General features: G+C 55.2%; 1 long non-coding RNA gene across 45 annotated transcripts in view; it reads left to right on the top strand.

Annotated features, from left to right (window-relative positions):
• LOC132251310 (uncharacterized) overlaps nt 1–16,153 on the top strand; it is a 47,042-nt gene that overhangs the window by 18,243 nt on the left and 12,646 nt on the right. For 17 of the 45 annotated variants that reach the window (XR_009463258.1, XR_009463255.1, XR_009463257.1 and 14 more), the window contains 10 exons: nt 497–1,335; nt 1,490–1,579; nt 1,957–2,119; nt 2,206–2,299; nt 2,546–3,485; nt 3,590–3,750; nt 3,853–3,984; nt 14,994–15,082; nt 15,285–15,353; nt 15,990–16,116. This is a non-coding gene — a long non-coding RNA (uncharacterized LOC132251310). The other 28 variants (XR_009463271.1, XR_009463272.1, XR_009463270.1 and 25 more) reach the window with 28 other exon arrangements.

Here is a 16,153-nt window from a genome sequence, read left to right as displayed (position 1 = left end):
GCGGGGTGGAATAGAGCTGCTTCTGTAACTCTTTGGGTGGGAGTTGTTCTGCCCTCGGTGCTGTGAGGACTGGAAGTGGAGTTGCTTGTAAGGTTTTTTTGGTTGTGGTGGGGTCGGTTGGCCTTTCTGCCAAAGTTTCTAGGGTCTGAGAAGCAAGTGTAATGAAGAGACCTAGAGCTGATGACTCATGGAGGGAGCAAGAGGCTGGGTGTGTGCTTCTGGATTCCCTGTGGTGAGGCCTCTGCCCCTGTGCCCTTAGCTGCCTTGGAGCGGGACACGGTCACAGCCCGGGGGAGGTGCAAGCTTCCTTGGATCGGTGTGGGGTTGTCTTTGATTTGTCAGTTCGTTGCAAGGCACAGGGATGGCTTCTGGGAGCTTGGAGACACTGGGTGGTGGGGCCTGGATGTGTGTGTATGCTGTTTGGGAGGGATTTCCCCTGCCTTTCAGTCTGCTCTTGATTGACCCTGTGGGCTCCGTGGCTTGTTTTGTCTTTCAGGATCCTGGCTGTTGTGGAGAGACTTTGGGTTGGAGATGGATGCAAAGAAGTGGAGGCGTGCCATGGTGATGGAGGATAGAGCAGGAGGAGTAGTGTGATGGAAGGTGGACTTACCTCAAGCGGGGGTGGTGTTTTGAGTGGGGGTGTCTGGGTGGGCTGGGAAGTCCCTGCTCTGGGTTGGTGTCCTGAGCTGCATGCTCCCAGGGCAGGGCTACTCAAGCGGAGGGCCATGGCACCCAGGAGTGCCTCTGAGATGAGTGGTGTACGGCTGGGCTGGCTTGGCCCAGAGTTGCTCTGAGTCTGTGCAAAGATCTCCAGGTTGCGGTGGGACAGAGGATTGGGTCTCTGCCTGGCTGTACCTGTTGCCACATGCCTCCTTTCAGTGCTGGGAATTGCATTTATGTCTCATCTCTCTGGGTGTGTCACTGGTGTCTGTCTTTGTACTTCTGTTCTTAAAAATCACTGCAGCACTTGTTACTTTGTTCTTCCCAGGACTGAAAGGAGGGTTGTGTTTGCATGTAAATTGATCCCCTCACTTGGGAGGGGTGTAGCTGCAGCCCCCTGCGGTTTGTTAGTGGGGCCAGTCCAAGCTGCTGTTGTACCCCTGGTTGGGAGGGAGGGGATGCTGTCCCGTTGGTGGTGTGAGACCTGCGCATAGCGCTGCAAGTGTTAATTTCTGTTGTTCATTTTTGGCGGTGTGGACATGTTTGGCAAGATGACCAAAGTCTGGTCCTGAGTGGAAAAGAGCTGAGGAAGAGGTGAAGAGCCCTGGAGCTGGTATGGCGTGGAAGGAGTTGGAGACGGCCTGAAGCCATGCTCACGTGATCACCTGGAGCGAGGTATTTGCTTCTTGTGGGTTGCAGCTCTGGATGGAGAGATCCTGCAGTTGGTAAGGGGTTGCTTGGAGCAGTGTGGGGCTAACTGCTAGACTCAGACATTCGTGCTTTGCCCTTTGATGTTTTTCATGCTGAGGCTTTTCTTTTGCGTCCTCAGCAGGTGCCTGCATTGTATCTGGGAAAGGGATAGCAAGCATGAGGACTGATGGGGCACAAGGACTGAAGGCGCAGCGTGATGCCAGGTGTGGTGAGTGCTGGCTCTCGGGGCTGAGGCTTTCCCCTGCTGTCTGCCTACCCTGTGCGTGCCCATAGCAGTGTGTTGAGGTGCTCCCTTGGCTGGATGTGTGGGGTGGCAATTCTCCCGGTGGTTCCCTTTGACTGTGTTTTGTTCTTCCACTTGGGGTGAATACCTGTGCTTGCTGTGCTTGCTGTGGGAAAGCCCTAGGAGGACTCTGCCTGCACCCTTGCAGCTATGGGGGGGGGGGGGGGTTTAAAAAAAAAAAAGGAAAAGAAAGGGTGCCGGTGGGGTCTTGGCAGGGTGGGGCCACTGTCCCCAGCCCGGTGAGGCCTCTGAGTTGCTGATAGTGGCAATTTCCTTTTCTTTGTCTCTGTATGTGTGTGGAGGAGCCATCTTCTGAAGGCTTGAGGGCTGTGGAGCAGACTCTGTGAAGATGAAGTGAAGAGTCCCAGCGATGGTGCAGGAGGAAACGGGCAGCCCTGTTGTGACTTCCTGATTTGCGTGGTGTGAGGCCTCTTCCCCTGTGGCATCACCTGGCTGGAGTCTGGGGTGGGTCTGAGCTGTCTTGCAACAGTGTGATGCGTTTGTCTTCCTGCCTGACCACTTCTTCCACACTTGTTCTTTCATGTTTCTAGGAGGTTTTGTGTGTAGCTTTGCAGGCGGTGCGTCTCCGCTCCCACTTCTTGCTGTGAGGATGCCTGGATAAGCAGCAGCATGATTGTGGCTGGGGTGAGTAGTGCCTGTTGGAGGTGAGGGCTCTCCTGCGGTGGCTGTCCCCTGTGTAGGTTAGCTGAGTCCTTGATTGCTTGTAAATATGCACCTCAGGCTGGCCACAGGCATGCCTTTGTGAGCAGAGTTAGTGGATAGGGGGGCTGGATGTATGCTGGGGGTTTGGAGAGGGGAACGTCCCTTATCTCCGAGTCGGTGCCCTTGCATTCCCTCGGTGGGCTGATGAGGTTTTTGTTTTTTTTCCAGTGGCCTCAATGTTGTGGGGGAGAGGAACAGAAGCGAGGCTTCTGCGGTGGTGGTAGAAGATGGAGGAACTGGATCCCGAAAGGTGGGCTGGGTTAAAGTGGGAGGCTGGGTTGCGTTTTCCCTGGTCGTGTTTGGGTGGGGAAGGAAACGCCTTGTGCGTAATGGGGTCTGGAGCTCCGTGCTGTCTGGGAAGTGATGCTGAAGCACGGACTTGTGGCCCTTAGGGATGCTGCAGAGCAGGGGGTGTAAGCCTGAATTGGGTTTAATTTGGTGGTGAGACCTGACTCCTTGTAAAGGCTGGAAATTGTCCTTGAGTATATTAGGGGTTTCAGTGTTTGCCCCTGGCTTCTGGGTGCAGGTGACAGCATTGGATGTGCTGGGACAGAGGAGCGGCTGCGTGCGTGTCCGCCTCTGCCTGGCTGTTGCTGCTGCCAGTGGTCTTCCTTCAGTTCTGGGAATTGCACTCTGTCCTATGTCTCTGGGTGTGTCACTGGTGTTTCTTTCTACTTTGATATCTAAAATCACAGCAGCACTTCTTCTTTCTTTCTTTGCTCTTCCCAGAGCTGGAAGGATAGGTGTGTTTGCAACTGAATTGATCCCCTCATTTGGGTGGGCTTTGACTGCACCCTGTGTGCCTCGCGTGCGAGTGGGGGTGTTATGCTTTCGGTGTCCTAGGCTGCTGGGGGTGGGGGGCGTTGTCTCTGCTGTCAGTACTATGAGACGTGAATACTGTTGCGTGTAGTAATTGCTTGTTGTTTTGGGTGTGATGTTAATATGTCGAGCGTGAGTGGAGAAGAGCTGAGGCGAAGAGACCTAGAGCCAGCGCTAGGTAGAAGCGGGTGGAGGAAGCAGGTGGTTGTGCAGCCATGCTCGCTTCTGGGTCACCTGGAGGGAGGCCTCTGCCTGTTCGGTGGACCTGTGTGCATGAGCAGAGCCTGCAGTGAGTAAGATGTTACTTGGAGCGGTGTGGCGTGGTCTTCCCACGGGGCGGTTGCTTGTGCTTGCCCATTTTGTTTTGCAGTGACGTTTCTTGTGTGCCCTCAGGAGGTCCCTGCTTCCCCTGTGTGGAGAGGATGGCAAGGAGGGAGGAGAGTGCGCCGGAGGAAGAGGAGCGCGATGCTAGGTCCCATGAGTGCTGTCTCTTGGGGTGAGGCCCTTCTCACAGATGGATGGGTGCACCCTGGGCAGGCACGTCTTGGAGAGCTGTGAGCTGGGGCCTGGGTGTGTGTGGTGTGAATTGTACCTGTGGGTTTCTTCTTCTGTTCATTTGTCCCCTTTGGGGTGACTGCGTGTTCTGTCCCTTGCAGGGTCCTGACCTGTGCAGAGGGAAATGACTGCCGGTTGAAGGAGTGAAGCTGAGCAGCGCCCACGGAGGGTGAAGCAGGAGGAACTCGATGCCGCACGGCGTGTCGGTGCCGGATGGGCAGTTCTGGCAATTGGTACGAAACGGCGTGGGGCGGTCTAGGGTTTTTGGAGTCTGGCAGTTAGTTTTTGTTTTGCTCTTTGTTGCTAGTTGTGCTGAGGTTTTTCCTTGGCTGCCTCAGCAGGTGCCTGTCTCCCATATGGGGAGAGGATGGCAAGCAAGGATGCTTGAGGGCTGGAGGAGAAGAGTGATGCCAGGTGTGGCAAGTGCTGGCGGTCAGGGGTGAGGCCTTTCCCCTTGTGCCTGTGTACCCTGTGTGTGCCCTTAGTGGTGGGGAGAGGTGCTCCCTTGGCTGGACGTGTAGGGTGGGAATGCCTCCGCAAAGATCAGGACCCTGGACTGGAGTTCAGCCCAAGGAGCAGAACTAAACACAGGAGAAGGAAGCCACTGAGGAGAAGGGAGAGGGCGAGGGACTGGAGCAGAGCAGTGGTAAGGGAGCAAGACGAGCAGGATGCTAGAAGGTGCTGTGGGATGGTGGGGGTGTCTGTGTGTGGTGGGAAGGCCCTGGTGTGGGACGTTGTCATGAGTTCAATTAGTGCAAGCAGTTACGGTCAACCGGGGTGTCGCGGAACCTGAGGTTTCCCTCGTTCCTTGCGGTGGCTCGCTGTGGCCAGGGGTCCCTCATCTGGCTCTGCGTGAGGCTTGAGCATCCCCGCCTGCCCCTGCCACTAGCTTTTTTGGCTCCCTGGGCTGGGTTTGGTCCAACATCTGGGTGCCGGTGTCTGGCTTTCCCAGGTTTTGTTGGGGCAGGAGTTGGGTGTGCGTCTCTGTCTAGCTGTTTGTCTTCCCACAGGCTCTCCTACCAGTGCCAGGAATGGCTTGTCCTGTGTCCGTGTGCTTTCTTGTTTGTCTTGTTGCTTTGAGAGTCGCTGCAGCATTTCTCTCCTCTTGCCAGAACTGGCAGGAGACCTGCGTTTGCACATTAAAATTGCTCCCTTTGCTTGCTGAGGGAAACTCCTGAGCGGGCTCTGGCTGGATAGTCACAGCTATGGGGGGCGGTGGTAAAATAAATTTGCTTGGGAGTGTTGGCAGGGAGGGTCCACTGTCCCCAGCGCTGTGAGGCCTCTGAGTTGTTGATAGTGGCCTTTGCCTCTTTGTGAATGTGCGTGTGGAGGAGCCATCTTGCCAGGGCTTCAGGCTTGTGAAGCGGACACTTAGCAGAATAGGTGAAGAGACCCACAGGTGGCAGCGGAGGAAATGGGCAGCCCTTTCACGCCTTCCCATTTTGTCTCGTGTGAGGCCTCTGCCTCTGTGGCGTCACCCGTCTGGAGCCCGCGGCGGGTTGGAGCTTCCTCGGACCACCGCGACGTATTTGTCTTCTTGTCGGACCGCTTCTTCGCACTCGCTCTTTCGTGTTTCCAGGTGGTTTTGTGCGTGTACCTTTTGCAGGTGGCGTACCCCCTCCCCTTTCCAGCTGTGAGGTTGAGTGGAGAATGAGCCGCACGGTCGTGGCTGTGGCGAGTAGTGCCTGTAGGAGATGAGGGGTCTCCTGTGGTGGTTGCGCCGTATGTGTGGCGGTTGCTGTGATTGGTGACTCCTTGATTGCTGTGAATATGTGGCTCGGGGTGACCACAGGCAAGCCTTTAAGAGCTCAGTTGGTGGGTAGTGGGGCTGAATGTGTGTGGTGGGGGTTTGGAGAGGAGCTTTCTTCCTCTGAGTTTGTGCCCTTGTGTCCCCTCTTAGAGCTGATGAGGTTTTTGTTGTTTTTTCAGCTGCGTTGATCTCGGGGGAGGAGGATACAAGGGCATGTTGTGGCGTGATGATGGAAGGTGGAGGAACAGGATGGTGAAAGGTGGGCTGGGTTAGAGTTGCAGGGGTGGGATTTGCCCTGGTGATTTTCAGGTGGGGGAGGTAATACCTAGTGTGGGACAGTGTCTGGAGCTCCATGCTTCCTGGGCAGTGATGGTGACGGAGGGGAATGTGGGCACCAAGTGTGCTCTAGAGCTGGGTGGTATAACCCTGGATTAGATTTTACCCTGGTTGTGAGTTGTTGTGTTTGTGTGAAGTCTCAGAATTGCCCTTGGCTATATAGGGTTTATCCCTGGCATCTGGGTGCAGATCTTGCCCTTGGATGTGCGGGGGTAGAGGAGCGCATGTGTGCGTCTCTGCCTCTGCCTGCCTGTTGCCGCTGCCACTGGCCTCCCTTCCGTTCTGGGAACTGCACTTTGTTCTGTCTCTCTGGGTTTGTCACTGGTGTTCCTTCCTTGTTTGTTTGTGGCTTTTCTTCGTTTTGGTTTTTTGTTTTAACCACTCTAGCACTTCCTTTGTTCTTCCTTTGCTCTTCCTAGACCTGGAAAAAAGGCCATGTTGGCACCTAAATTGGTTCCCCCTTTGGGGAGTGGCTTGACTGCACCCTGCCTACTTTGTTTTGGGAGTGGTTTGGAGGGGAAGGTGTCTCCCCTCAGTACTATGAGATATGAATACTGTCCCATGTAGTAATTGCTTGTTGTTTTGGGGTAATGCCAATGTTTGGACTGCGAGCAAAAGAGAGCTTGAGATAGAGGAGAAGCGACGTAGAGCCGCGACCATTTAGGAAGTGGAGGAAGCGGGCGGCTGCGCACACGTGGTGACTTGCGGGTGGACTTGGGGGCAGAGCCTGTAGCGAGTAAGATGTTACTTTGAGCGGCGTGGGATTGTGTTCCAGTAGGGCAGTTGCTTGTGCTTTGCACTTGCGTGTGGCTTCAGGAGGTGCCTGTGTACCCTTGTGTGGAGAGGAAGGCAAGCAGGGATGAGACTGGGCTGGAGAAGGAGCAGCGTTATGCCAGGTTGGGCGAGTGCTGCGTCTGGGGGTGAGCCTTTTGTCCTGGCTGGATGGGTGCACCCTGGCCAGGCATGCCTTGGGGAGCTTTGAGCTCAGGGCTGGGTGCGTGGGGTGGGAATTGTACCTGTTGGTCCCTCTGTCTGTTCACTTGTGCCCCTAGGGGTGACTGCCTGTTCTGTCCCTTTGTAGGATCTTGTCTAGTGTGGAGGGAAGTGAATGCTGGTTTAGGGAGTGGAGCTGAGCAGTTGGGGAGGAACTGGGTGTTGTGAGGTGTGTTGGCATTAGATGGGTAGATCCAGTAGTAGGTAAGGAGCTTGCTTGGAGTAGTCTGGGGTTGTGAAGTCTGGCAGGTATTTCTGCTTTGCCCTTTATGAGTCTTTGTGGTGAGGTTTTTCCTTTGTGCCCACAGCAGGCGCGTGCCTCTGGGATGGGGAGAGTTAGGGTTAGGATGCACGATGGCTGGTGTGGCAGTGTGATGCCGGCTGTGGTGGCTGCTGGCTCTCAGGGCTGAGGCCTTCCCCCTGCTGTCTGCCTACCCTGTGCAGTGTGTTGAGGTGTTCCCTTGGCTGCATGTGTGGGGTGTGAATTCCCCCGGTGGTTCCCTTCTCCCGTGTTTTGTTCTTCCACTTGGGGTGAATACCTGTTCTCTCTATTCTCTAGGTTCCTGGTGTACATGGAGGGAATGGTGAGGGGAAAGGGTAAGGGCCCCTGAGGATCAGGATGCTAAAAGATGTTTTGCGTTTGGGATAGCGGGGCTGTCTGGGTGTGGTGGGAAGGTTCAGGCAGAGTGTTGTCGGGTTTGAGGTTTGCCTCATCTCTAGTAGTGGCTTGCTCTGGCCAGGAGTCCCTCATCTGGCTGTACATGAGGCTTGAGTATCCCTGCCTGCCTCTGGCACTAAGTGTTGTGGGTCCCTGAGCTGGGTTTGGTCCAACATTTGGGTGCTGGTGTCTGACCCTCTCTAGATTTTGCGGGGGCAGAAGTTTGGTGTGTGTCTCTGCCTAGCTGGTTGTCTTGCCACAGGCTGTCCCAGCAGTGACAGGCATGGCTTGTCCTGTGTCCGTGTGCCTTTCTGTTTGTCGTGTTGTCTTCCAAGTCAGTGCAGTCTTTCTCTGCTCTTCCCAGAACTGGCAGGAGACCTGTGTTTGGACGTCTCGAGTGCTTCCCTTGCTTGCTATGGGAAAGCCCTGAGAGGGCTCTGCCTGCACCCTCGCAGCTACGGGATCAGATGGTTTAAAAAAACAAAAAAATAACAAAAGTTGCCCATGGAGTCCTGGCAGGAGGGGCTGCTACCTCCAGTGCCATGGGGCCTCTGAGTTGTTAACAGTGGCAAGTGTGTCTCTTTTGTCTGTCTGTGGAGGAGTCCTCTTGCCAAGGCTTCAGGACTGTGAAGCAGAGACTGGAAGAAGAGGTGAAGAGCCCCAGAGATGGCGGAGGAGAAAACGCACAGCTGTCTCCTGACTTCCCAATTTGTGTGGCGTCAGGCCCCTGGCCCTGCGGCATCACGCGGTTGGAACCTGCGGTGCGTCTGAGCTTCCTCGGAGCGGTGCGATGTCTTCGTTTCCCTGTCTGACCGTTTCTTTCACAGTTGTTCTATCATGTTTGCAGGATGTACTGTGTGTATGGTGGTTGCTGTGGTGCATTGCTTTTTGATGCGCTGTGACTATCTGGCTCTGGGCGGCCACAGGCAAGCCTTTAAGAGCTCAGCTAGCGAGTAGTGAGTCTGGATGTGTCTGCCGGGTGTTTGCAGAGGAGCTTTCCCTGTCTCTAGCTTTGTGCCGTTGCTTCTGCTCTCTGGGCTGGCTAGGTTTCTGTTCTTTTTCCAGCATAGTCTATCTTGATGGGGTGAAGGATACAGGGAGTACTGTGCCACAATGTTGGAAGATGAAGGAACAGAATACTTAAAAGTGGGCTTGGTTAGGGAGGGGTGGTGGGGTGGTGGTGAGTGGTTTCTTCCCTGTGGTTTTTTGGGTGAGGGAGCAAACGCCTAGTGTCTGATAGTGTCTGGCGCTTCTTGTTTCCAGCAGGGTTCTGGCCTCCTGGGGTGCCCCAGAGCTGGGTGGTGTAAGCCTGGGTTGGGTTTAGCCTGTGTGTGTGTCCTGGCTCTCTTTGTACAGGCTGACAATAACCTTTGAGTATATAGGTGGTTTCAGTGTTTGCCCCTGGCATCTGGATGCAGATCTTGTCCCTGGGTGTGGTGGGGCAGAGGAGCGGGTGCCTGTCTCTCTGCCTCTGCCTGCCTGTTGCTGCTGCTGCTGCTGGCCTCCCTTCCGTTCTGGGAAGGGCACTTCGTTCTGTCTGTCTGGGTTTGTCACTGGTGTTTCTGTCTACGTGGATTTTGAACATCAGTGCAGCACTTGTTGTTCTTGCTTTCCTATTCCCAGAGCTGGAAGGAGGGGTGTGTTGGCAATTAAATTGGTCCCCTCCTTCGGGAGGGGTCTGAATGCACCCTATGTTGCTTGTTTGGGGCAGTTGCTTGTGCTTTGTCCTTTTGTTTGGTAGTGAACTTTCCCCATGTGCTGTCAGGAGGTTCCTGCATCCTGTGAGAGGAGACGAAGCGAAGCAGGGACAAGTGAGGGCTGCAGAAGGAGCGGCATAATGCCAGGCACGGTGAGGGCTGTCCCGAGGCTAAAGCCTTTTCTGCGGCTGAATGGGAGGCGTTGTAGCCGGGCGCCCCTCGGAGACCTTTGAGCCGGGGAGCGGGTGTGTGGTGTGGGAGTTGTACTGTGGGTTCCTTCTCCTTGGTTGTGGTCCTGGAGTGACTACCTGTTCTCTTCCTTCTAGGGTCCTGGCCCGTGTGCAGGGAAATGTATGCTGGTTCAGGGGGTGGAGTGGACTAGTGCCCATGGAGGATGAAGCAGTAGGAGTTGGCTGTTGCATGGTGTGTTGGCATTGAATGGGCACATCCTGCAGTTGGTAAATGATTGCTTGAAGCAGTGTGGGGTTGCCCAGGTCTGGCAGGTTTTTGTGCTTTGCCCTTTGTTGTTTTCTGTGCTCGTTGCGCCGAGGTTTTCCTTTGCGTCCTCGGCAGGCGCTTGCCTCCCGTGGGGAAGGGATGGCAAGCGAGGCTGCGCAAGGGGTGACGGAGCACTGCGATGCCACGTGTGGCGCGTGCCGGTTCTCTGGGCTGAGGCCTTCGCCCTGGTGTCTGCGTGCCCTCTGTGTGCCCTTTGCAGTGTGATGAGGTGCTCTGTTGGCTTGCTGTGTGTTGTGGGACTTGCTCAGTGGTTTGCTCATCCTGTGTTTAGTTCTGCTTGTTGGGCTGATCACTTGTTGTCTGTTCTCTGTACGGTCCTGGTATGTGTGGAGGAAAAGGAAGAGGGCTAAGGAGCGGAGCAGAACAGTGGTAATGGAGGAAGAGAAGCAGGATGCTGGGAGGTGGGGTGGGTTGGGGCGGGCGGTGTCTGGATGTGGTGGGAAGGCCCTGGTCTGGCATGGTGTCTATGTTAGGTGATCCCAGTCAGAGATGCTGGAGCAGGGTGTTGCGGCATTTGAGCTTCCTCTCATCTCTTGCGGTGGCCTGCTGTGTCCAGGGGCCCCTCGTGCGGCTCTTCACGAGGCTTGAGAATGCGTGCCTGTTCCTGCCAGCCGGTTTTTTGGCTCCTTGAGCTGTGTTTGCTACAACACTTGGGTGCCGGTGTCTGGCCCTCTCCAGGTTTTGGCGGGGCAGAAGTTTGGTGCGTCTTTGCCTACCTGGCTGTCTTGGCACAGGCTCTCCCACCGGTGCTGGGACTGGCTTGTCCTCTGTCCATGTGCCTTTGTTTGTCTTGTTGTCTTGAAAGTTGTTGCAGCCTTTTTCTGTTGTTCCCAGATCTGGCAGGAGACCTGTGTTTGCACACCTAAATTGCTTCCCTTGCTATCGAAGGGAAAGTCCTGAGGGGTCTGGCTGTCCTGTGACAGCTGTCGGCCGGGGGTTGGGGCGTAGGGGATAAGTCGCGTGCGGCGTCTCGGCAGGGAGCGGCCGTTGTCCCCGGTGCCGCGAAGCCTCGGAGTTGTCGATAGTGCCAATTGCCTTTTCCTTACGTGTGTGGAGGAGCCATCTTGTGAAGGTTGCAGGCCTATGAAGCAGCCACTGGGAAGATTTCATAGACATTCGGGCTGGAAGGGACCTCGGAAGATCATCGAGTCCAGCCCCCCGCCCAAAGGGCAGGAAGTCAGCTGGGGTCATAGGATCCCAGCAAGATGAGCATCCAGTTTGTTCTTAAAGGTGTTCAGTGTAGGCACTTGAACCGCCTCCGGCGGCAGGCTGTTCCAGACCTTGGGGGCTCGGACAGTAGAGAAATTCTTCCTTATGTCCAGCCCGAAACGGTCTTGTCGTAGTTTATGACCATTCGACCTAGTCGTCATCCCTTGGGGCGCGCTCTGGTGAACAAAGGTTCCCCCAGATACTGGTGGTCACCCCCGATAAACTTATAGGTGGCCACCAGATCACCCCTGAGCCTGCGCTTTTCCAGGCTAAAGAGCCCCAGGGCTCTCAGCCTGTCGTCGTAGGGTCTGCTTCCCTGAGCTCTGATCATGCGCGTGGCTCTTCTCTGGACTCTCTCAAGCTTCTCCACATCCTTTTTGAATTGTGGAGCCCAAAACTGGACGCAGTGCTCCAGCTGCGGCCTCGCCAGGGCCAAGTATAAGGGGAGAATGATGTCCCAGGATTTGCTTGAGAAGCATCTGTGGATGGAAGCCAGCGTTTTGGTTGCTTTAATAGCCGCAGCATCGCACTGCAGGCTCATGTTCATCTTGTGGTCAATGATGACCCCCAAGTCTCTTTCTTCCATAGTGCTAGCCAACGTAGCACTGTTGAGCCTATAAGGATGCTGCAGGTTTTTCTTCTCAAGGTGGAGAACCTTGCATTTATCGGCGTTGAACACCATCACATTCTCGTCCGCCCACTTGCTGAGCCTGTCCAGGTCAGCCTGGATCGCCCGCCTGTCTTCTGGCGTGGATGCTTTGCCCCAAAGTTTGGTGTCGTCGGCGAACTTGGCCGGCCCGCTTCTGACTCCAGTGTCCGCATCGTTAATGAAGATGTTGAACAGTATGGATCCAAGGACAGAGCCTTGGGGGACCCCGCTGGTCACAGGACACTACGATGAGTGACTTCCATCAATTACTACCCTCTGGGTCCGACCACGGAGCCAATTTTCCATCGAGTGGATCCTGGAGGACCCAAGGTGACAATTGGCCAGAGGCGATCATGGGAAACCAGATCAAAGGCTTTTTTGAAGTCAAGATATGACATCAACCTCTTCTCCCTTGTCCAGGTGATAGGTCACCCGGTCGTAGAAGGAAATGAGATTGGTCAAGCGAGACCTACCCGTAACAAACCCATGCTGGCTATCCCTTAAGACGTTGGCGTCGGCCAGTCCGTTAAGGATGGCCTCTTTAATTAACTTTTCTAAGATCTTCCCCGGGATAGAAGTCAGGCTGATGGGCCTATAGTTAGCCGGATCCACTTTCCTCCCTTTCTTGAAGATAGGCACCACGTTGGCCTTCTTCCAGTCTTCGGGCACGACACCAGAGCGCCAAGAGTTGTCAAAGATCCACGCTAGAGGCTGGGCTATGATGCTCGCCAGCTCCTCGAGTACCCTGGGGTGAAGATTGTCAGGGCCGGCTGAGTCGAAGGTATCCAGCTTTTCAAGATGTTCCTTCATGAAGTCAGCATCAATGGAGGACAGGGGATCACGCTCACCCGGTGAAGAGACCCACAGTGGGCAGCCCTGTTATGATTTCCCGATTTGGCACGGTGCGAGGCCTCTACCTCTACTGTGTCACCTGGCTGGAGTGTGTGGTGGGTCTGAGCTCCCTTGGAGCAGCGCGATGTATTTGTCTTCCTGCTTGGTCACTTTTTCCACGCTTGTTCTTTCAGGTTTCCAGGAGGTTTTGTGCGTGTACCTGTGCAGGTGGTGTGTCCCCACTCTGTCTTCTGGCTGTGAGGATGCCTGGATAAGGAGCAGCGTGGTTGTGGCTGTGGTGAGCAGTGCCTGTTGGAGATGAGGGCTCTCCTGTGGTGGCTGTGCCCTGTGTAAGCTAGGTGGGTTTTTGATTGCCTGTGAATATCCAGTTCAGGCTGGGCAGAAGCAAGCGTTTGAGAGCTCAGGTAGTGGGTTGTGGTGCTGGAGGTTTGGAGAGGAGCTTACCTTGGCTCTGACTAGGTTGCCTTGTGTCCCCTGTTTGGGGTGATGAGGGTTTTGTTTGATTTCTAGTGGCTTTGATCTTGTGGGGGAGAAGGATGTGAGGGCATGTTGTGCTGTAGTGATGGAAGATGGGGGAACAGGGTGCTGAAAATTGGTTTGGTTTAGAGTAGCGGGGTGGAGTGGCTGGTTTGCTCTGGTGATGTTTGGCTCGGGGGTGGGGGGGTGCCAGTCTGCCTGTGTGTTGCTGCTGCCCCTGGCCTCCCTTCAGTTCTGGGAGCTGTACTCTGTGTTGTCTCTCTGGGTGTGTCACTGGTGTTTCTTTCTGCTTTGATGTTGAAAATCACAGCAGCACTTTTTGTTCTTCCTTTGCTCTTCCCAGAGCTGGAAGGATGGGAGTGTTTGCATGTAAATTGGTCCCCTCCTTTGGGAGGGGTTTGCTTGTACGCTCTGTGCCTTGTGTGGGGGTGGCGGCTGTGTGCTGCTTTTGGAGACCGGGGCGGGTGCATCTCTCTCCTTAGTACTGAGATGTGAATACTGTTTCGTGTAGTACTTGCTTGTTGTTTGGGGGGTGATGCAAATATCTGGACCCTGAGCGGGGAAGAGATCAGGTAGAGGTGAAGTGACCTAGTGCCACCACCATGCAGAAGGAGGTGGAAGAAGTTGGTGGCTGTGTCCCTGTCGTCATTTCTGGTTCTCCTTGAGCGAGGCCTTTGCCTGTCAGGTGGAGCTGTGTGCGTGGACAGAGCCTGCAGCAGGTAAGACGTTACTCGTAGCGGCGTGGGATTGTCTTCCGGTCAGGCAGTCGTTTGCGGTCTGCCCTTCTGTTTGGTAGTGAAGTTTCCTGTGTGCCCTCAGGCGGTGCCTGTGTCCCCTGTGTGGGGAGGATGGTGAGCAGGATGAGGGAGGGGTGGAGAAGGAACAGCGTGATGCCCGGTGTGGGTGTTGGGGCTGAGCCCTTTCCTAGGGCTGGATGGGGCGCACCCTGGCCAGGCCTGCCTTGGAGAGCTTTGAGGTGAGGGCTGGGTGTGTGGAGTGGGAGTTCTCCCAATGGGTCCTGTCTTGTGTTTGGTTGTGTCTCCTGGGGTTACGGTCTGTTCTGTGCCTTGTAGGGTTGTGGCTTGTGTGGATGCAAGCGAATGCTGGTTCAGGGAGTGGAGCCAAGCTATGCCCGTGGAGGTTGAAGCAGGCAGAGGTGTGTTGGCAGTTTGTGTGGGAGGCCTTTGCTTGTGAGTTGTGTGTGAGGCCCCTGTGTGGGATGGTGTCTGAAGCTTCGTGCTTGCCGGTCAGTTTGTCTAGTATGCGGGGCAGGCACCTTGGGGGTCTGAGCTGTGATTTTGGTGCTGGTGGGTCCAGCCGGGGTGTTGTGTCTTGCTGTGCTTGAGGAAAGCCTCTGTCTTTGTGTAGGGAGTTTTTGGACTTGTAGCGGATTAACTTTTGACACGTGGGTGTCGATTTTTGCCCCTACATAGATTTTGCTAAGGTAGAGGATTGGGTCCGTCTCTGCCTGGATGTTGCTATTGCCACAGGCTCCCCTTCGGTGCTGGGAACAATGTTTGCTGCTTGCGTGTCTGCATGTGTGTGTCTGTCCTGTTACGTTTGTTACTGAAATCACCGGGGTGTTTTGTTTAGTCCTTCCCAGAAGCGAAGGCGGGAGGGCTGCGTTGGCAGGTGCAAACAGAATCCCCTGCTAGGAAGGGGGAATCCCAGAGAAGGGTCTGTCTGCGCCCCGTCTGTGCTGCGGGGCAAAGCAGGCTGGTGTCGGAGCCCTGGGCGGGAGGGCCGCGGGTGCTAGTAGTGAGGTGCGTGCGTTGCGCCGATGGCAGTAACGGCTTCTCTGTTGCGGGCGGAGGGTTTGTTTGGTGTTTGTCCTGAGGTTTCTGAGGACGATGATGTGCACCAGACTGTGGGAAGAGGGTGAAGCGTCCCAGAGGTGCTGGAGGAGGTGTGGTCAGTCCCTGGTTGCCTGGTTTGAGGCCTCTGGCTTTGTGGTGTCTCTTGGCTGGATCCCTATGCATCTGTGGTCCCTGTGGTAGGTGGGCGAGTGCTTACTTGGAGCAGCGTGGGACTTCTCTCCAATCTGCCAGTTGCCTCCATGTTTTTGTTCTTGTGTTTTGGTGAAGATTTTCTGTATCTTGCAGGTTTCTGTTTTTCTCCAGCCCAGTCCTGGGTGTTGGGCATTGACTAGGTAGGGTAGACGGCTGGAGATCGATCTGGATGTTTCTGACTGGTGAGTACTGGGTGTCAGAGAAAAGGTCCTTCTTGTGGTGGTGTGTCCAGCATATGCTGTGGCTGCTGTGCTGTGGTCCCAGCAGAGGCAAGCCTTGGAGAGCTCAGAGGTGTGGACCAGGGGATGGGATTGCATTGTGTAGCTTTGTGCCTTTGCTTCTGTTGTTGGACTCCCTGGCTGTTGAATGTATTTCTGTTTGCAGGGTCCTGGTCCTTGGAGAGAAGTTTGAGCAGAGAAGGGTGGAAGATGGAGGCAGAGAGGATGGTGCAAGGTGTGTTTGTTCTGGAAGGGGGGTGGGGTGGGGTGACAAGTCCCTGGTGTACTGAGCTTCACGCTCCTGGGCCAGCGATGCTCCGGCAGGAGGTTGTGGCACCATGGGTGGCCCCTCTCTGTACCGGTGCAAGGCTGTGCTGGTGTACCTGGGAGTCCCGCAATTGCCTCGGTGTAAAGAATGGGAATCGTTCCCCTCCATTGTGGGCGATTTCTGGTCCTTTGAGCAGGGTTTGCTTCTGGCATGGGTGCAGATCTTGACTCTGTCTAGGCTCTAGCAGGGCAGAGGATTAGGTGTTTGCCTTGCTGATGCCATTACCACAGCTTCCTGCTTCAGTTCTGGGAATTGTCTGGGGGTATCACGGATGGCTTGGAGTCAACATCACTGCACTATTTCTGTCTCTGTCTCTTTTGTCCTTTTCTTTGCTCTTCCCAGAAGTGAAGGGGGAGGCCTGTGTGCGCACATGTAAATGGCCTCCCTTAGTTGGGAGGGGAGAGCTGTGAGACAGGTCTTGCTGCATCCTGTCAGCTTTGTGGGAGCTAAGTAGGGTGGTTTTGGGTGGAAGGGGCCCCTGCCGCCAGTGCTGTGAGGCCTGTGAGTTGTGCTGTTTTGTGGTAATTGCTGCTTTATCTGCAGCAGGGGGTCTTTTTACCAAGACTTTTGGGGCAGGGAGGAGAAGTGGAGATTGGGCAGAAGAAGAGAAGACATCTTGAAGTCATGAACCATGGAGCTGCCTGTCATTGGTGCATGGAACATGTGATGGGTGAGAGCTTGCTTTGGGGGAAGCTGTTGCTGCCTGG

The sequence above is a fragment of the Alligator mississippiensis genome, chromosome 7 (assembly GCF_030867095.1).
Source record: "Alligator mississippiensis isolate rAllMis1 chromosome 7, rAllMis1, whole genome shotgun sequence".
Lineage (NCBI taxonomy): Eukaryota > Metazoa > Chordata > Crocodylia > Alligatoridae > Alligator > Alligator mississippiensis.
The sequence above is the reverse complement of the archived record's forward strand: the minus strand, read 5'-3'. Positions and strand labels throughout refer to the sequence as shown.